The 21,576-nt window shown below is 40.4% G+C and overlaps 1 protein-coding gene across 3 annotated transcripts in view; it reads right to left on the reverse strand.

Moving 5' to 3' along the window:
• The window catches only part of BTBD9 (BTB domain containing 9), a 427,542-nt gene extending 418,067 nt beyond the window's left edge, over positions 1–9,475 (reverse strand). For 2 of the 3 annotated variants that reach the window (XM_034991363.1, XM_034991361.1), the window contains exon 1: positions 9,370–9,475. The gene's annotated coding sequence lies outside the window, so the exon portion shown is untranslated. Of the gene's footprint in view, positions 1–9,122; positions 9,180–9,369 lie in introns of those variants that run through there. The other variant, XM_034991362.1, reaches the window with a different exon arrangement.
• Positions 9,476–21,576: the final 12,101 nt, after the last annotated feature.

Genomic DNA, 21,576 nt, shown 5'->3' on the forward strand with positions numbered 1-21,576 from the left:
CCCCCACCCACCTCCCCTCTGGTAACCATCAGTTTGTTCTCCACAGTGAAGAGTGTTTTTTGTCTCTTTTTTTTTCTTAAATTTCATAGGTCAGTGAAATCACATGGCATTTGTCTTCCTCTGATTGACTCATTTCATCTAGCACTGTATCTTCTACATCCATCCATGTTGGCACAAATGGCAAGATTTCATTCTTTTTATGGCTGAATAATATTCCATTGAATATATATACCACGTCTTCTTTATCCATTCACCTATTGATGGACACTTGGGCTGCCTCCACAGTTTAGCTGTTGTAAATAATGCTCTGCAGCTTACCCTTGAACAATGTGTGTGTGAGAGAGAGAGATAGAAAGGATAAAACAGATGTGGTAAAATGTTAACATTTGGGGAAATGTAGTAAAGGCTATAGGAGAAATCTTTTCTGTCTAAAATTGGGACAAAATAAAAAGAAGAAAAAAGTAAGGTAATTGATACCTGTTGGGGGTAGGGACGGTAAAGTCTAGATCTGGTTAACATCTAAAGAAATAGGGGCGCCGGGGTGGCTCAGGCGGTTAAGCCTCCAACTCTTGGTTTCAGCTCAGGTCATGATCTCAGGGTCATGAGATTAAGCCCCAGATCAGGCTCACGGGCTTCACGTTCAGCGAAGAGTCTGCTTGACATTCTCTCTCTCCCTCTCCCTCTGCCCCTCCCCCTGCTCGTGCTCTCTCTCTCTTGCTTTCTCTCTAAAATAAATAAAAATCTTTTAAAAAAATTAAAAAAAAAATAAAGAAAGAAAGTGCCAAAATATGAACCTAACTGTGATGTTCCAAAAAGGTTCTCTGACTAGGGGAACCTGGATTGCTCAGTCGTTAAGCATCTGCCTTCAGCTCAGGTCATGGTCCCAGGGTCCTGGGATTGAGCCCCACATCGGGCTCCCTGCTCAGCGGGAAGCCTGCTTCTCCCTCTCCCATTCCCTCTGCTTGTGTTCCCTTTCTTGCTGTGTCTTTCTCTGTCAAATAAGTAAATAAAATCTTTAAAAAAAAAAAAGGTTCTCTGACTAAACCAATTCTATATACACTTTCAAAAGAATGATTTGGAATCCAATGGAGCTACGTAAGGACCTTACTCAAGAAGAGCTTCTCAAGTACACAAAGGACTTGAACAAAGTTAACAGCCTCATCCAAGCCATGAAACCCAAAGTCACCGTGCTCTGTGGAAGCTGAAATGTGTGCTTTCAAACACGGGTTAAGCAAGCACTTTTCTTCTAAAAGTTTGGAAGGTAAATCAATTTGCCTTGAAATGTTTGGTTCTACTTAAGATTAATCATGGAAACCATTAAATAGTGTAAATAAAATGATACAAGAATAAATGTATAAAATAGGACAAAAATGAAAACTTTCTGGCAGTATTAGAACTGCAGCTAATGAAATAGATGCAAAACTTCAAGAAATCACAAACAAATCTGTAATCTGTGAAAACTTGCTTCAGATTTTAAAAACCACTACCTTGACTTCAGAACATTTCCAGAAAATACTGTGAATACACAAGTCAGAAAAATTACTACATTACTACACGGCGACAACAGAGACAATCAGGGGCAGTCAGTTAAGCATCTGCCTTTGGCTCGGGTCATGATATCAGGGGGCTGGGTTGGAGCCCCACATGGGGCTACCTGCTCAGCAGGGAGTCTGCTTCTCCCTCTCCCTCTGCCCTTCACCCCACTCTTGCATGCTCTGTCAAATAAATAAATAAATAAAATCTTTAAAAAAAAAATAGAGACAATCAATTTCAGCTGAGGAAACAGCTTCATATGACAAAGGATTTATATGGTGTTTTAAAATCTGTCTACAAATTCTTTGACCCACCATCCCCCCCAAAAAAAGTGGAGCCTAATTGCCTTCCCTTGAGTGTGGGCTGGTCTTAATGACTTGTTTGTAATAAATGGAATAGAGCAGAAGTGGCAGTGTGTGTTTTCAAAACAGGCCATATAAGGCATGTGGTATCCTCCTTCCTCTTGCATCACTTGCTCTGGGTGAAACCAGCTGACATGTTGTGAGGATACTCAAACAGCCCAATAAAAGACCTAAGGCCTTGTGCCAACAGCCATGTGAGGCAGCCATCTTGGAAGCAGACCCTCCAGTCCCAATCAAGCCTTGGGATGACTGTGGCAGTCCTGGCCAACAGCTGGAGGGCAATTCATCAGAGACTCTGAGCCAAAACCATCCAACTAAGCTGCAAATGAATTCCTAACCCACAGAAATCATTAGATAAGAAATGTTTGGGGGATCCTGGATGGCTCAGTCAGTTGGGCCTCCAACTCTTGATTTCAGCTCAGGTCATGAACTCAGGGTTGTGAAATAGAGCTCCCCGTTAGGCTCTGAGCTGGGGTATGCTGCCTGCTTAAGATTATCTTGCTCCCTCTGTCCCTCCCTCTCTGCCTTCTCTCTCTCTCTCCCTCTCTTAAAAAAAAAAAAAAAAAAGAGTTTGTTGTTTTAAGCTGCTAATTGGGGGGGTAATTTGTTACATAGCAATACATAATACAGGGTTTAATATTTATCCATTTGTATAATTATAATTTTATAAAAGTTTTAATTGTGAAATTAGCCAGAATTGACTCTGCTTTACAAAGATGCTTACAGCTGTAACTTCAGGACTATTAAAAAATAGGACCCAAGGGATACATCAAATAGAACATACAGATAACTATTTAACTTGTAAGTAGATTAAAAAACGAACATGTGGGTGGGGTGAAGGAATAGTGGTGTAGAGAGAAGGGACAGAAGTATACACTGTTTAGAGTGAGGAGCAAGATATTTTTCACTAAGTGATAAAAAAGGAGTTCTGAATTTACTTTAAATGTCATTAGCTTGGAAAAGTACAGTTCCTCCTATTGAAGACTTTTGCACCTATATATAGAAAAGTGAAAAATCTGATGTTTATGTAAAATCTCTTGTCAGTCAGCTAAAAAATGTGGGGTCAAATAATAACCATGTCTTCACAGGAGACTTAGCACTGGGGCTTTTAAATGTCTACCTCCTTTTCCCCTCTATCCCAAAAATATTATTAAATTATCTTCAATCATTCAGGCAGTTATTAAAATTCTAACTTCCTCCAACAACTTTTCCCAAATCAGCAGAAACAAGACTGGATTTCTCCACCTGGACATCCCCATGCTGATGTCAGTAGATGACATGAAGAACACTGGCTCTGGAGTCCAGGCCTGGGGCTGAATCCCTGTCCCACCCCATTTTGTATCTCAGTTGCTTTATCAGTAAAATGGGGATAACACCCAATTTACAAACCTGTTATTATAAGGATTAAATGACATATAGAAAGGGCCTAGCATAATGCAGTGACTTGACAAACAATAGCTAGTTGGTTTTTTTGTTTTATTTTTTTTAAGATTTTATTTATTTATTCATTTGAGAGAGAATGAGAGAGAGGGAGGGTCAGAGGGAGAAGCAGACTCCTCGCTGAGCAGGGAGTCCGACGTGGGACTAAATGCCAGGACTCTGGGATCATGACCTGAGCTGAAGGCAGATGCTTAACCGACGAAGCCACCCAGGCACCCCAATAGCTAGTTGTTAATAACCTTTTTCCTTACATGTACTATAAGTATATTTCCCAAACCAAGAAAACAAGGACACAGACTGCCGGATATTTTTCGGTACCATATAAAGATGCAAAAGCAGCCCAAGAGATTAATATGGATTTATGGCATTATAATTTCTGGAACATTAGAGTAATGTATGAATTGAAATCACAACTGAACCCTGAGGCACTCAACAAGCATCAGAGAACCTAGTCTGTGACCAATATTTACATAGCACTTGTCATATTCTATGTAGTATTATAAATACATTTTTTCCTCCTCTACCAAAGTATATATTCTTTGACTGCTTAAAACTGTGTTTATTGGGGTACCTGGGTGGCATAGTCAGTTAAGCATCCCACTCTTCGTTTTGGCTCAGGTCATGATCTCAGGGTCCTGAGACAAAGCCCCATGTCGGGCTCTGCACTCAGCACAAGGTCTGCTTGAGATTCTCTTCTCTCCCCCTCTGGCCCTCCTGCTCATGCTTTCTCTCTCTCAAATAAATCTTCAAAATTTTTGGTTTATTTTTATATATTTTGCATGGCTCCTTGCATACATAAGGCAGAATGAATTTAACTTCAAATCCTTGATGTCTGCTCATATCAATATATTCTTAAGATTATAAAATGCACGTATCAGATCTTCCCCTGACAACATGTACGCACACTCATTCACACATATCATACCGTACCCTAACTAAAGCCAGGGTTAGATGCCCAGAGCAATTAGTTCTCAATGGCCAGCACTTTACACAGTTTCTGGCACATGGTAAATACTTAACAAATGTTGACAGAATAAATGAGAGAGACCAAGAGCCCAGGAAGCATGGTGAGTAGCTAACTGGCTAGTCATGAAACTACAACTTACCTCCTGAAATCTCTTTATTATGTGCTTGTATCTTTGCACAACTAGTGTTTGATTTTCTTATACCATGGAACTCTCTTACAGATTCCTGTCAGGGATGAGAACTAACATTTGTTCTATATGCCAAAAGTCCTCAGTATGTGAGACACATAAGATCAAAAATTTACTGGCAAACAAGGAATGAGTCTTCATATTCAGGTTCCTCTCAATCTACACTTCTGTGATATCTCCTTGTTCCTTTCCTTTGACCATCCTACTGTAAACTTCCGAGATACAGGGAGTATATTATTTGCTTATCTTATAAACCTGCAAAGTGCCTAATACAAGACACAGACTGTAATCTTGACACTTGTTATTGACAATTATTTTGCAAACTGGACTCTGACATTAAAAATAAAGGGGCGCAAGGGTTAGGACATCTAACATGAAGTCACAGCACCTAGCTAACGCATCAGCTATTTGAAAAAGATTTTCTGTAGTTATTGCATGTGTGTGTGTAAAATTAGAAACAGTATCTTCTTTATGACTCAGCAGAGATATAAGATTTCGAGGATGAATGAAATCTGTGTGTGAAGTATGTGCAATCATGCACAAGGACAGTAATTAAGGGGCTTCCAAGGTTCATTCAAGCACTGCTATGTGCCAAGCATTATGCCAAATCCTGGAGAAGACAGAAATAAGAATGTGATGAAGTCTATGGAACTGGAAAGAACACTGGTGGATCTACAGAGTCTTCAGGCTGCTACCTCCCTAACCTTCTCTGAACTATCTCCTGGGTCTCTGTTCACCTCAATCTCTTTGTTAGTCTCTATGCTGGTTTCTCTTCTTTGATCCAGCCTCTAAGTCAGTAGTTCTCAAAGTTTGGTCATGGGAACACCAACATCAGCATTACCTGAGAACTTGTTCAAAATGCAAATTCTCAACCCCATTCAGACCTATTCATTCAATCAGAAACTATGGGCGGGGGGTCCAGCAATCTGTGTTTTATCAAGGCCTCAGGTATTTCTGATGCACACTCAAGTCTAAGGACCAATCAAAATTTGATCTAAGTGTTGATGTCCCAAAGTTCCATTCCTTGTCCTTTCCAGTTCTCATTCTCTAATTTTTGGGTAGTTATATCTTCTTCTACTACCTCTACAACACTAACTCTAACTACCACTACTAATAGCAGCAGCTATCATTTATTAAACATTTATAAGCTAGGCACTGTGCTAAGCATTGTGCACATACTATCTTATTTAATCTCCACAGTGATTCTTTAAGGTATTATTAACCCCACTTTTAGGAAGAAATTTAGGCTTAGAGATATTAAATAACTTGCCCAAGGTCACCCAACCCAACCAATAAGTGAAACAGATCTGACCTCAGGTTTTCCTGACTCCAAAGTCCACGGCATTAGCTACTATACTCACTCTTAGAATAGTACTATTTCCATAGCCTTGGAGATTGTCACAGTTATTCCTCAACTGTCTCATCAACTCTGGAGTAGAATTCCCAATCACCTACTGGCTCTCTCGAAATTCTACACAGGGACCTAGATAATTAACATGCCATAATTTCTTCTCTCCACTGCATATCTGTTCTGCCTCCTGTGTTTTCTAATTTAATGTCATCATAATCACCAGTTACTCAAGCCAGACACATCTGACTTCTCACTCTCCCTCCTCTAGATGGTCATAACATTTAAAGATTTTAACATCTAAAATACCTCTACAGTCCACCCATTCCCACTCTCCCTCTTCAGGCTCCCAGCATATCTCATCTACATCCTAACTGGTCTCCCTGCCTCTCCACACTAATGCAGTTCTGCGCAGGAACTGCCAGTTAATGTTCTGATCTGATTAGTCCACCTTCCAAGGTTCTCCATCACCCACATAGGGGTGGCATTGAAGGGAGGAAAGTCTAGGCTTTTTAGAATGGTATGGAAGACCCCCTCATAATTTGGCTCCAAATATACCTTTCCTGTCTCATCAAGAAACAACTCAAGGTTTTCCAAAAACCCTATTAATTTTAATCTTTGGCAACTTTGCTTATGCTCTCCCCTCTGCTTGGAATGCTTCTTTTCCCTTTTACATATACAAAATTCTACTTAACCTGCAGGGCTAAGTTCTATCCTCTTCTCTTTAAAGCCTTCCCTGATTCTACCAATTTTTCCCCAGCCAAAGTCATCAATGCCCTCGGCATTTTACTTATTCCAAAGTGATTAACTCTTATAACACACCACATTTAGGTGTTCGTCTAGTCTGATGAACACTTAGTATCTCAGGGGGTAGACCGTGTCTTATTGTTTGTGTTCCCAGCACCTACCACAGTATCTAGCCATAGCCAGCACCCAATAAATATTTGCTGAGTTGTTAAATAATGCAACATTTGGTGTTGCAACTTTACACAGGGTACGTTAGCAATTCAACTTCAGGTTTATGTACCACTCAAAAGAATTTCCACATAACAACAAAAGATATTATAAAAACCAAAGGTTCAATATTCAGCAGCAACATTTTTAATTTTCTCAAGTGTTTTTGTCAATATTTGTTAGCATCCTTCTTCAAATAGACTCCTTTCCCAGCAAACATTATTTGTATATTTTACAGGATTAGCAGTAACTTCAATCCTCACAGACCACTGTAAGAGATAATCCCAAGCAAAACTGTGTCACCGAGAGTGGCTGGATAATTGCTTTGGGTACATCATTTCAGATTTCCAATGGAGAGGCCCAAGCACATCAGGTAGATTTTAGAAATGGGGACACGCACTGTTGACTAAACACATAAGATACACTCACATTAGTGAGGCATTTATTCAAATTAGTAACTGAAATCAGAAGTATACAGCAACCTGATCCTGGTTCAACCATAATATCCCTTAATCTTAAGTAAGGATAACACGTATTCTTGTCTAAGACTCTATTTTAACACAGCTCCCATCCCACCCAGCAAGCAGGCCCTATCCCGTTATCAGTGGGATGCTGATAAGCCTGACTTAGTCTTAACACTTTTCCCTTCCCAACCTGCTAAACCTTATCTCTCCAGTATCTCCCTATCAGTGATCGCCTACCCCATTCACCGGACAGGACATGAAGGTCTCCTCAATATATCCCCCATCAAGCACACTCACACGATTTTCTCAACATGTGATTTCTTATCTCTTCTCTAATTCAAATTTTATAGCTCTTTCAAAGACCGGATCAAATCTTACCTCTTCCAAAGAGTTCAGTAGCTCAGCCCACCACAGGTCTTAGCTTTTCTAAATTTCTACTGCATTTAAAGTACAGCTCCTCCCACAGCACTTATTTACATACATACTGTCTCATTTGGTTTCATGATGATTTGACATACATATGCTTGTTTTCCCAGCCAGACTGTTTATTCTTAAAAAAAAAAAAAAAAAAAAGCCAGGTCTTCTATGTCATTTGTACCCACAACCCTCCTCCCACACGTAACATGATATAGGGCAGGGGGGCACAGGTATTAACTACTTGATGAACAGAGTTAAATGTTTGCTGTACATTAATAAACACTCAGACACAGTGCAATATATAACAAATACCTACTGTGTGCCTACTCTGCAGCAAACTTTTGTAGATGTTTAAGAATAAAATGCTTATGAATAAAAATGACAGGATACCTGTCCTAAAAACTGGTACAGTCCGCAGAGCAAGAGACATTGAATTCCCAGTACTCTAAGTGCTACAGAGCAAGGTTATTATTGGTTCCAAGATGTAAGCACCTCAGGCAGCATACTTTACAGAGCCTCAGTTATGAAACTGAACCACAAAATTTTAGAGCTGAATGAAAACTCACAAGTTATTTTCTTCAATTTTCTTGCACAGATTACGATTAAATTTCAGGACAGTCTCTGTACCAGTTCTAAACATTGCCTTAATCAAAAGTCAGGAAATACTGACTTCTTCCCTACCTCCAATACTCTTTTCTCCCAAGGATGATAACTACAACCGCCACATATTGACTCATGAGGGGATGCAGCGCCCTGAGAGCACTGGTGTGATGATTTATTTGCTGCACCTTACACTCAGGCTTGCCTGACCACCACCATTTTCTAGCCCGCACGTTGAACAGAATCTGTATTTTCTGCCTAGTAACTAGCAAGTCTGTACTACTTTTAAGGAAAACAAAAAACAGTGCCTCCCTACTTCCTTGGCCCTCATAATGACAGAAACACAACAGGGTTCTGAGAAATAAAACAGCAGATTTGAGTCTGCGAGGAAGTGAGAACTTAGGATGGATATCCGCCCCCGGCCTCAAAATCCTTAGCAACAATTGAAACAGAATGCCCTAGGGCAAAGTTGTATGCGTGCATTAGGCACGTGCGCAGACATTTGAAGTTGGAAACTCAGGCAACAGGTTGGCCGCCCCCTATCAGTACCGACAGATCGCCTTCCCCAAGTCGTGGGTGTGTCTGACGCCGCACGCCGGCACTGATTCACAACTCTCTCCATAACAACCGGCTCCTCCCTGGAGCCCAGCCAGGGCAGGGGCGAGGAAGGCCCCGGCAGGCCAAACTTTCCGAACCCCAACGCCGCGTCCCCAGTTCCGCCTCCTCTCGGTCTCTGTCAGCCTCGTCTCAGGCCGGCTGCGAGACTGCTCTAGGAACCTGGGCTTCTCCAGATTCCGACTCCTCCGTCTGGGAGCCCGGCAAAGTCACCCCGACGCCCCCAGACACCTACTTCCCACTACACCTTCCGGGACCACACTGTCTCCAGCGGCCCCTCGCTGCCGCTTCCCGGAGCGCCCGCGCCCAGAAACTGACCCTCGCCAGCCCCCGTCCCGGCTCCTTCCCCGCCCCCGGAAAAAGCGGCAGAGGGGCGTGGAGCGGCGCGCGCGGGTGCGGTGGGGGCGCGCGTTCCCGCGCCCCGGGTCCGCGCAGCAGGTGCGGCCAGGCCCCACCTCCCCCGCGAGGCCCCGGCTACTCACCCCAACGATGTTCCTCTGCGACCTAGCCTCCCGTACGGACGCCTCTTCCGCCTGCTCCGCACGCTCCTCGTAGCCACCGCCCCCTCGGCCGCTGCCGTCGCCGCCGTCCTCGCCGCCGCCGCCGCCGCCGCCGCCGCCGCCGCCGCGGCGCGCGTCCGCCCTCACGCACACCGCCGTGGCCGCGCACGCGCCTCTGCGCGCTGGCGTCACTTAGCAACCGGTTGGCGGCGGGGAGGCGGGATCTGAGGGTTTAGGGCCGGAGGTCGACCCCGGCGGGTTTTGCGGCGTTTTCCCACCCGCCTGACCCGTCGCCCTCCTGGGCTGGGGGCCCCAGGGTGTGGCTGCCCTGCCGGCACCTGGCTCCGGGTAAGTTACGACACCATACGTCACTGTATGGCGTCACCGATCGCGTCACTGCAGATGGGAAGGTCTCTGTCATGAGGTTCCAGGGCGCCTGTGCTGGAAAGAGCAGTGGCCTCGTCCAGACTGGCGCCGATCCCATCGGTACTTCTGCGAAGTGTGGGATGGTTCTACAGGGAGTGGAACCAGAAGGGGCTGAGGGCACAGTCAACGTGGAAGACTGCTGAGTGACTGACACTCGTTAACCCAGCAGCAGGGTGTGATGGACCGAGCCTTGAATTCCCCCGTTAACTCATTTTATAAATGGGGCTAACAGTACCCATCCTGCCTACATTGGAGAATTGTGAGGCTAAGAGGAAATAATGTATGCAAACGTGCTTTGTAGAGTATAAAGCCCATTAGGCTTTAAAATATTTTTATTATAGGAGAAGGCAGCCAAGCAAGAGCAGATGAGAGCCCGGACTTGAGAGTCAGAGAAACCTAGGTTCAAGTCTGATCCTGGCTGATGCTGGATAGTCAGTTTTGCTTGACGCTTGGACAAACTGGGGTACCAGGGTGTGGGGGTTTGGAGACTAACTATAAAGGATGTTTCATGAGCAAAGGTATGGAAGTGAAGATGGACAGGACGAGTAAGACCTGAGACCGGGAGACGAGTATTGAGGCCATTGCTGTACTCCAGTTAAGAAGTGATAAGAGCTTTAACAAAGGTATTGGCAGTGGGAATGTAGGAGAAAGAATAGATGTGAGTACTGTTAAGGTGGTAGAATTTACAGCACTGAGTGGGGGATAAGTAAGTAGGACAAATTTCTAGTATGGATGCTGGAAGAGATGGTGGAACCATTTAGCAAGATGGGAAGAAAGATGAGTCTGGGTTTCTCTACTAAGTTACTAGATAGTGGTGGTGACAGTCTTGGAGGATGATCAGATTTGTGGGATGAGATGGTGATGAGTTCAAATATAAATCTGTTTATTGGGGAAACAATCTCCACTCATGATGTTTCTTGCCATTTGGAGTGATATCCATTAGTATAATACTCCTGGCCTCTCACTGCACCTGCCCCAGCTCACTCCTCCCTGGAGCAATGACTTCCTGATTGGTGAATTTAAAAGGAGAAACTGGGCATATATAGCCCATCCCATTCTTTTCTCTTAAAAGAAAAGTGCCTTCAAGGAATTGCGTTGATGGTGTTCTCTGCTCCTCCAGCAGCAGGACCTGGGGTGGTGTTGAGGGTGCCTGGTCCAGGACGACAGTTAGTAAACCTATTTAATTTCATAATTTGGTATTAGGAAGCTCTCTGCCCACAGGTAATATCCAGTACCAACTTCATCAGTTGTATTATACAGAATAATGGTCCCCCAAAATTGTTCATGTCCTAATCTACAGAATCTTATAAATGTGTTCCCTCCCTTACATGGCAAAAGGGACTTTGCAGATGGGATTAAGTTAAGGATCTTGAGATGAAGAGATTATTTTAGATTATTTGGCCGGGCTTGGAGATTGGAAGATCAGTATCAGGGAAAGAGATATGATGATGGAAACAAAAGTCGGAAAGAAAGAGAGATTTGAAGAATCTGCACTACTGGCATTGAAGATGGCACTGAGGAATGCAGACACCTTCTGGAAGCTGGAAAAGGCAAGGAAATGGATTCTACCTTAAAGCCCCCAGAGAGAGCACAGCTCTGCCAATACCTTGATTTTAGGATTTCTAATCTCCAGAACTGTCAGGTAATAAATTTGTGTTGTATACTAAGTTTGTGGTATTTGTTACAACAGCAGTAGGAAACTAATACAGTCAGTAGTAAAGATGATAGTTGGTCTTCTGCCGCATCCTCCTTTATTTGAAAGAGAAGGGTGCAGGTTCTCAGGCTCTCTCAAAGACTGCTGCATTGTGACTGTGACTTGGAGGGAACCTCCACATCCAGAGGGAAATAGCCAATAAGCAGTTGAATTACACAGATCGATGAATGAGGAGAGAGGTTGAGTGAAAATAAAATAGATTTAGAGGACATTAACTTTTAATTGGTAATTTAAGTCCTAGGTATGGGTGAGATCAATCAGGGAGAAACAATAGAAGAAACAATAAAGAAGACCAAGGATGGAGTTCCAGGAAGCACTAGCTATAAAAGGGAGTGGCAGATGAACAGACAACCACAAAGAATTCTGAGGAACTTGGATAATGCCTCAAGGCCGTAATGTCTCAAAAGCTAAGGTTAGAAAGAATTGCAAGATGGAGATGGGGTCAGTAGAGTCAGAGATCACAAGTAGGTCAAGTATATCAAGCGCTGAAAAGCACTGACTGGATTTAGCAACACAAAAGTGATTGGTGACCAATGATAATGGCTTTAGTGAGGTAGTAGATATAGACATCAAATTAGTGGGGTCTGAAAGGCAGGCAATATAGTGGACTGGACTCTAGAGTGGTTGATGGATGTTTGAGACTCTAGTCTTGATTCTGGCAATTAACTAGCTAGGTAACCTTGGGCAAATCACTTAACTATTCCAGGCTTTGGTTTTCTCATCTATCCAAGGAGAGATCAGGCTGAGTCTGTGATTTTCACATAAATTCCTAGGTAATCCGAACTTTCTATTAGGCTTATTTGCTTATAACAGCACACTTCAAATCGCACACTTCAAATCCTCCTCAGATCATTTCACCAAACATTGAGAGTTAGTATGTTATATGCCAGCTTCTGTCCAGATACTATGGATCTGATACAGTTATCTGAGAAGCTCACAGTTTTGGAAGGGAGATAAACACGGAAGTATGTAACTAATCGCCATAGTCCTTTTTTAAGCAAAGCAAGGTACAAATTGAACGAGCTATTAACTGTAGCACAGTATACTACATGCTATAGTAGAAATCTGTATGAAGTGAAATAAGGGATGTGTGAAGTGATGCAGATAAAGGAGTTTTGTCTAGTGGAAATCAAGGTATTTGCCTGCTGTCTGGGCACAGTATGCTTCAAAAATGGACATAACTGTACCAGTGACATTTCCCGTGGTGATTTAAAAAATGAGAGTTGTGCCACGTCAGTGCCAATCACTTAACATTCCTTCCAGGTACTTTTGTTGTGATCTGAAAGGTTATTTATGTACAACTACTTCTAAACTAAGCACACTGTTGAACTGGGGGGAAACGGACATATGTACAAGTTGAATGCAAGAGGAATTTATTTATTCCACCAGATCCAAGAGGAAACATCTATTTGTTATACATACCATGCTCTATTACATTTGCTCATCTAATTCTCAGATATTATCTCATTTAATTTTGCAGACATCAGCATATTGTATCAACAGCCAACATTATATTTCTGTTTTAGCAGGTGAGAACACAAAGTTGAAGTAATCTGGTCAAACTCATACTAACAGCAGTTACGTAGTAGACTAAGATTTGGACCGAGCACAGACATCCTCCTTTCCTCGGGCCCTTAGTTTAAGTGCCCTTCCTCTGTACTATTACATCATGTGCACACCTTTATTTTAGCATTTACTATAATAATGATGATGCTTACTATGTTCCAGGTCCTGTTTTAGGTACATAATAGGCACTAACTCATTTAAGCCTCATAACAGCTCTTTGAGGTATGGTTTTAATCACAGTACTTTTATAAATCAGGAAACTGAGGCACAGAAAGTTTAAGTAATTTACTCAAGGTCACACAGTAACTGCTGGGGCCAGGATTCACCCATACCAAGCACCCTCTGCTAACATGGAGGGATTCTAGATGACATAGTTTCCAGAACTCATCGATGCAGTTACTGTAGGGCTGTTGCGTGTGATATTGCTCTGTATTCCTTATTAAATGAACACAAGAGAATTTTTTCTCAGGCCAACCGTCATGAAACTCAAGGCTACCTTTGAGTAACTGGTAAGTTTTCTCCTTATAGGCAATGTGAATTATATAACTGGCTGTTTTCCTCCTTTCACTTTGACTGCCAAGAAGCTCCGAGTAAATTTGTGGCTCAGCATTAGTAACTGGGAGGACGCTTGGCCTGCATATCTGTATTCTGTTGGATTGAAATTTTTCAAAATAAAAAGCTGGGGGAGAAATAATCTAAATTCTTCTTTATTTTCTAAATTTTTGGCAGTGTACATTTATAATTAGAAAAGCAAATAAAAGAATGTTTGCCACTTCGAATGATTTCTCAGGCTTTACTCTGGGGACAAGAACTAGTTTCAGGTTAAATTCCATGCATTCAATATAGAATCCTAGTTCTTAGAAAACCAGGACTTCTGTATTTCTTGAGAAGTCCAGATCACTAGAATTTGTGTTCAGACAGATCAGAAGGTATTTTAAGTAGCATAAAAGAAGTAAGTTGTGGCCCTCCTTGTTTTTAACCTATATCTAAGTACTTTGAAACCACTTTTGGATTATTTTGACATATGCTAGCTTGCTCTAGAGATAGAAAGTCAGTTATCTTCCTTAATGATGATATTTTATTATAATGAAGTTTAACATACAGTTGATTTTGTGGTTTACCATTGGCTGAAAGAGTGGATAAAGATCACCTGTTCTAAAACTAAAATAATGGGGCGCCTGGGTGACTCAGTTGTTAAGCGTCTGCCTTTGGCTCAAATCATGATCCCAGGGTCCTGGGATCAAGCCCTGCATCGGGCTCCTTGCTCAGCGGGAAGCCTGCTTCTCCCTCTCGCACTCCACCTGCTTGTGTTTCCTCTCTGGCTGTGTCTCTCTGTGTCAAATAAATAAATAAAATCTTTAAAAAAATAAAAATAAAATAATTATTTTGACACATTTTCTCAAGTTTGATTGACCTAGATCCAACAATTAAATACCAGATTCATTTCTTTATTTAAGGGTATGTTTTGCAAGTAATTCTTTCAGGTAGATTTACTGGCCACTTTGCTAAAAACCATACATTTCATGGGAGCATTATGCAGATTTTTCTATAGCTAAAGTGAACAACTGGTAATTTCTTCTATGAAAATTTTTCAGTCCAAATCTTCATTTTTCTAACAGGGTATTCGAATACCTAAATGCTCTACACTCAACCCAGCAGACTGTTGTCGTGTGGTGGGGCCAGCATCCACAGTTGCCATATTTGAAATGTATTGATCTCTAAGTATTGGAAACTAATGTGTTAATGTGTTAGTTACCTAGTTAACTTTGTAAAAATAAAACAAAGAAAACACACACACACAAAAAAAACAGACCTGTATGTGAGTTTGCAGACCCTCTGCTCTATCAGATAGAATTTTATGGACTTGAACACTTATTTTCTTATTTTTTTAAATTTGTTTGAGAGAGAGAAAGAGCAAGGGAGAAGCAGAGAGACGGACAAGCAGACTCCATGCTGAGCAAGAAGCCCCACGTGGGGCTCAATCTCACGACCCTGAGATCATGACCTGAGCTGAAATAAAGATTCGGACACTTAACCAACTGAGCCAACCAGGTGCCCCTAATTTTTCTTATTTTTGAAGAGTTGTTTTTAAAGGAAAATCCTGGATTCCCTCCAGGTTCTCCCTCTGTTCACCACCATAGAGACAGAAATGTTTCTATCTAGGTGAGAATCTCGATGGGATGACTCATTCTTCACAAAAAGCTGTTAAACACCTACCATCTGCTAATTGGATTACTGAATTCTAAACAATATGAATTTGCCATTACTCGACCACAGAATATTAGCTGGTCCCTCAGAAAACTACATACGCGATCATATTATCCTGAGCTCACCCACAGAAACCTTCCTCACCCCCTTCCAAGAGTATTTTATTGACTTGTCTTTTGAATATTGTGTCTTCGGCATATATTAAGGGATTCTAGAAGAGACTGCTCCACAGAGCCCATTAGTGCATTTACTGTAGAGCTTCTGTGCATTTGGTCATTTTATGGTTCCCATGGAAAATCCCATGAGAGAATTTTGTTTCAGAGCCAAGTGTCATGAAATGCTTAGCTACCCTTGAATAACTGAATATGTCTTCCTTACAGACAAGTAGATTATGTAACTGGATGTGTTTCCCTTTTCACTTTGGCCATTAGGAAGCTCCGAATCAAGCTTTAGCTCAGCTTTAGTGCCGGAACACGAACCTGTGGCCTGCATATTTGCATTCTAATTTGTTCCCTGGTCCTAACCTATTTAAATCTGGGTTTTCTCTTGCTTGGAGTTATTTAGAATTTTCTATATTCTGTGTACAGTTGCACTGGCCACCTCAGTTGATTGTGGAAAAAGCTAGAGAAATGAGTGATAAACATATATGATGACTATCTTATATGTAGCCACTTGCCCTTACTTCAAGCAGGAATTGAAACTTATGTTTCTTCCATGCTGATAAGAATGTCTTGTTTATAAGGTCTCCAGGGTTTCAATTCAGCTATTTAGAAAGCTAGAAAAATGAATTATTTTCAAAGAAGTTTTAATGCTATTGCAAATCTATACAATGTCATTCTTTTAATTTTGCTTTTTTCCTTCTGATGGAGGTACATAGGTAATGTAATGATTGGCAAGCATAAGTGGGAAACTGGAAGTCCCTAATTCATTTTTCACAACGTCTCTCAGTATTTTCTTTTAGTAGGCCAGAATTTGAAGAATTACCTTATCTATAATCTAAATCATATTATTTGCTTTAAATTCCTTTCTACCATGTATTAGTGATCTGATTTGTATTCATTGGCATGTATATTTGCACATATATGCTTCAACTGAAGGTACACGGAAAATCTTAAAGCAGGATTCATCAGTCTTAATACATCTTTTATATTAAGTTGAAGGTAGAAAGGCAATTGAATACCCCATAACAATTAGGCATTCTCATCAGACAAGAATGTGTCTGATAAAATAATCCTGTAATTATCTGGAGAATGGACAATAAAGGTGCTTTGAAAGTGTAAGGTCAGAAATAACAAGTATTGGAGAGGATGTGGAGAAAAGGGAACTCTTGTGCACTGTTGGTGGGAATGTAAATTGGTGCAGCCACTATGGGAAACAGTGTGGAGCTTCCTCAAAAGATTAAAAATAGAACTACCACATGATCCAGCAATTCCACTTCTGGGTATTTATCGAAACACTAATTTAAAAAGATATCTGCACTGTCATGTTCATTAAAGCATTATTTATAATAGCCAAGATAAGGAAACAAACTAAGTGTTCATGGATGAATAAAGAGAATGTGGTATGTATGAACAATAGATACTATTCAGCCATAAAAAAGAATGAAATCTTGCCATTTGCAACAACTTGATGGATCTTGAGGGCATTATGCTAAGTGAAATAAGTCAGACAGAAAAACAAATACCATATGATCTCACTCAAATGTGAAATCTAAAACAATAACAAAAACAAAACCAAGCGCCAACATACAGAGAACAGATTGGTGGTTACCAGAGGCAGAGGCTGGAGAGTGGGTGAAATGGGTGAAGGGGGTCAGAAGGTACAAATTTCCAGTTATAAAATAAATCATGGGGATGGAATGTACAGCATGGTGGCTACAATTAATAATACTGTATTGCATATTTGAAAGTTGATAAGAGAGTAGATCTTAAAATTCCTCATCACAAGAAAAAAAAGAGTGTAAGGTAAACAGTTAAAATATATCACAAATTTTGTAATCCTGTTTGTCATTTCTTAATATACCAGGAACCTCAAAAAATAGAAATAGCGCAGGCCTGTTTCCTATTTCAATTTTTATTTACATGTTACCATGTGCCAGGCACAGAGGGGATACAGAGATTGAAGATCCAGTTTTTGCTCTCAAGGACTAACCATTTAGAACTGCACTGCCCAATATGGTAGCCTCATGTGACTATTTAATTTTAATTAAATTAGAAGTTCAGTTCCTCAATCACACAAGTCACATTTTAAAAGCTCAATAATCAAATGTGGCCAGTGGCTACACAGTGCATGTGTAGAACACTTCTATCATTGTAGGAAATTCTATTGGAGAATGTCGGTCTAGAAGTCACGTGGAAATTCCAGATGTGTTAAGTGTGCATGAGAATGATCTGGGGCATGTTGAACCCCACTGCTGATTGATAGATACCATCAATCAGATAGGAGTCTGTTTTTCACAATACCTCCAGATGATTGTGATACAGAAGGTACACATACTTCACTGAGGAAAATCAATTTAGGGTCAATGGGAATAGCCCAAGAGAGTGATTCTGAATTTCCTACCTAAATGTCATCTGGGTGCTTGAGCCAATTCAAATTTGATTTGGAGAGATAGGAGTGCTGGAACTATATTTGTACCTTGAGAGTTAGGGAGCATTGTATACCCATTATGTGTCTAAAGACGTATCAAAGAGTATTATAAATAAATATCTTTAATTTTCATGTTCTCTCCAGAGTCATTAGAGGAGAATCTATTCCTTGTCTTTTCCAGCTTCTGGTGGCCAAATCACTTCAGTCTCTACTGGCATTGTCAGAGTGTCTTTTCCTCTTCTATGTCAGATGTCCCTCTGTCTCCTTCTTACAGGGACACTTACCGATTGCATTAGGGCCCACCCAAATAATCCAGGATAACCTCCTCGTCTCAAAATCCCCAACTTAACCACATACACAAAGCCCATTTTTCCACAGAAGGTAACATTCACTGGCTCCAGAGATTAGGACCTGGATATTTTGGGGAGCCATTATTTAGCCTACCATAACACAGAGTTACTTATGAACTTAGAGAATGGTGTTGAAGGATAGGTATAAACCAACTTTTTAACATAAATTTCTTCAAGATAGCTGTTATTGGAGAAGGAGAGGGAAACTATTAACTTTTTTCTATGTTTTGACTAGCTAAAGATAGTAAGATAGAAAAAAATTTATTTTATTTTAGAATTTATTTATTTATTTGAGAGAGAGGGAGAGCACTGAGGGAGAGTGAGAAGCAGGCTCCCTGCTGAGCAGAGAGCTTGACGCAAGGCTCAAGCCCAGGACCGTGAGATCATGACCTGAGCCGAAGGCAGATGCTTAACCCACTGAGCCACCCAGGCGTCCCCAAGTAGAAAAAATGTTAAAAGAGAAAGAAGAGCAAAAATTTCAACTAAATGCAAACAGAAAGCAGAGGTGGCATATCAATTTCATGTATAATGGAATTCAAGACCAACAGCATTACACAGAAAAAGAAAGGGTATTTTGTATGATAAAAGCCCAGGAAATGAAGATCTGTTATAAACCTTTATGTATCAAACACTACGGTAGCAAAGTATGGAAGGCAAAAACTTTTCAAAAATAAAAAGATTTTTGTAAAACTACAATTTTCTTAAGGGACTTAAATATGTTTCTTAGAATTCAATGCATCAAGTAGACAAACAAGAAGAGGAAGAGGAGGAAGAGGAAGAAGAAAAAGAGGAAGAAGAGGGAGGGGGAGGGAATAGCAGTGGTTGTGGAGGATTTTAATTAAATTCTCAGCTTGATCTAGCAGTTGTAAATAGAACTTAGTATACCATAACAGATGATACATACTGTTTTTGTCCAAGGAACAGCCACAAGATTCAAGCATATGCTTGTTAACAAAGAAAATTATAGTAAATTTCAAAAGGAAGAAATGCTACAGTTCTCATTCACTAGCCACAATGAAGTAAACTACAATTAGCGTCAAAAGGGTAGCAAAATAAGATTTATCTTCTAGAGTTAAAGAGGAAATCAAAACTGAAATTTCAATAACAGTGAGTGCCTACATAGTAAAAGCTGTGCTATGTGATCAAAACAGTTCTGAGGAAAAGCTAATATTTTTATTTTTAAAATTTTTTTCATTTTAACTTAATTACCTCTATTTTTTTTTAATTCCAGTTTAGTTAACATACAGTGTTATATTAGCTTCAGGTGTACGATATAGTGATTCAACAACTCTATTGGTTACTCAGTGCTCATCATGATAAGTGTACTCTAATCCCCTTCATCTATTTCACCCATCCCCCACCCATCTCCCCTCTGGTAACCATCTGTTTGTTCTCTATAGTTAAGAGTTTGTTTTCTGGTTTTTCTCTTTTTTCTTTGTTCATTTGTTTTGTTTTTTTAAATTCCACATATGAGTGAAATCATATGGTATTTGTCTTTCTCTAGTTCATTTAGCATTATACTTTCTAGCTCCATCCATGTTGTTTCAAATGACAAGATTTCATTCTTTTTATGGCTTGCATTGTGTATACATACCACGTCTTCTTTATCTGTTCATCTGTCAATGGACACTTGAGCTGCTTCCATAATTTGGCTATTGTAAATAATGCTGCAGTAAACATAGGGGTGCTTATATCTTTTCAAATTAGTGTTTTCAAAAACTTTGGGTAAATACACAGTAGTGCAATTACTAGACCATAAAGTAATTCTATTTTTAATTTTTTGAGGAACCTCCATACTGTTTTCCACAGTGGCTGGACCAGTTTGCATTGCCACCAATAGTGCAAGAGGGTTCTTCTTTCTCCACATCCTCCCTAACACCTGTTGTTTGTGTTGTTGATTTTAGCCATTCTGACAGGTGTGAGGTGATATCTTATTGTGGTTTTGATTTGTATTTCCCTGATGATTAGTGATGTTGAGCATCTTTTCATGTGGTTGTTGGCCATCTGTATGTCTTTGGAAAAATGTCATGTCTTCTGCCCATTTTTAAATTAGATTATTTGGTTTTTTGTGTGTTGAGTTGTATCAGTTGTATCAGTTCTTCATATATTTTGGATACTACCCTTTATCAGATATGTCATTTGCAAGTATCTTCTCCCATACAGTGGGTTGTCTTTTATTTTTGTTGACTGTTTCCTTTGCTGTGCAGAAGCTTTTTATTTTGATGTAGTTCCAATAGTTTATTTTTTTGTTTCCCTTGCTTCAGGAGACTATCTAGAAAAATATTGCTATGGCCAATGTCAGAGAACTTACTGCCTGTGCTTTCTTCTAGGATGTTTATGGTTTCAGGTCTCATGTTTAGGTCCTTAATTCATTTTGAGTTTATTTTTGTGTAGGGTGTAAGAAAGTGGTGCAGTTTCATTCTTTGGCATGTAGCTGTCCAGTTTCCCCAACACCTTTGTTGAAGAGATTGTCTTTTTTCCCGTTGCGTATTCTTGCATCCCTTGTCACAGATTAATTGACCATATAATCATGGGTTTACTTCTGGACTCTATTCTGTTCTATAGATCTGTGTGTCTATTTTTGTGCCACTACCACACTGTTTTTATTACTACAGCTTTGTAGTATATCATGAAATCTGGGATTATAATACCTCCAGTTTTGTTCTTTTTCAAGACTTCTTTGACTATTTGGGGTCTTTTGTGATTCCATACAAATTTTAGGATTACTTGTTCTAGTTCTGTGTAAAATGCTGTTGGTATTTTGATAGGGATTCCATTAAATCTGTGGATTGCTTTGGGTAGCATGGACATTTTAACAATATTTGTTCTTTTAATCTACGAGCATGGAATATCTTTCCATTTGTTTGTGTCATCAGGAAAACCTAATATTTTTAAATGCACTTTTGAGATTTAAAAATAGTATTATTAAGTAATCATTCCACTTAATAATTTAGAAAAAAGAACAAGATAAACTAAGAAATTTGGGGGGTAAATATATAGATGTGTCAATCAGTTATTGCCACAAAAAATGCTGTGTAACAAACAACCACAAAATCTCAGTAGCCTACAATAAGCACTTATTTCTTGCTCATGCAGATCAGCTAAGGTCACTCTGTTTCAGGCTAGGAGAAACCTGGGATGGCTCTGCTCCCTTTGTCCCGTGATTGGATCTAGGCTAGAAGGGCAATGGCTGCCTGGAGCATGAGAAAATAAACTTTTCTCATGGTGATGACAGCCAAAGGGTCCATTTTACAGCAAAGGAGGTGTAGTAGTGGACACAGGGCCATGGAATGTGCTAGACCTATCACATACTGCACCACCAATAGAGTGATTCTG

This window comes from Mirounga leonina, unplaced genomic scaffold, assembly GCF_011800145.1.
Source record: "Mirounga leonina isolate KUSES-001 unplaced genomic scaffold, KU_Mleo_1.0 Mir_53, whole genome shotgun sequence".
NCBI lineage: Eukaryota > Metazoa > Chordata > Mammalia > Carnivora > Phocidae > Mirounga > Mirounga leonina.